Below are 422 nucleotides of genomic sequence, written 5' to 3' on the forward strand. Positions count from 1 at the left end.
AGGCACGGTCGCTAAACTCTAAAAAATTATTTTCGTTTTTTAATTGCCTTTTTTAGTCAAAAAAATTAAAAAAAAAACTTGGTAAAATAGTTTTTAGATCCTTAATTTTCCTTTTAGGTCATGAATTTTTTGGGAAAAATTTTTTGGGTAAAAAAAAAACCAGTTTATTGAAAGGATTGATGTTTCGAAATGATCCTTGATTTCTTGCAAACACTAAGTTGGTTACTTTGTTTTCTTTATGCTAGCAGAACAATTTAGGCTGTAATTACGTTTAGGTCATAATATAGGATGATGTTTTGTCTATACGTCACCCCGAAGTAAAATTTTTTTCAGAAAAATTTTAAAGGAAAGGGAAATCGGGAAATCAAGGTTACTAGTGGCCTTAGGCTAAGCCTAAAGAGCATCTTAGTGCGAAATTTTCG

Source organism: Penaeus monodon, chromosome 19 (genome assembly GCF_015228065.2).
Source record: "Penaeus monodon isolate SGIC_2016 chromosome 19, NSTDA_Pmon_1, whole genome shotgun sequence".
NCBI classification, from domain to species: Eukaryota; Metazoa; Arthropoda; class Malacostraca; order Decapoda; family Penaeidae; genus Penaeus; species Penaeus monodon.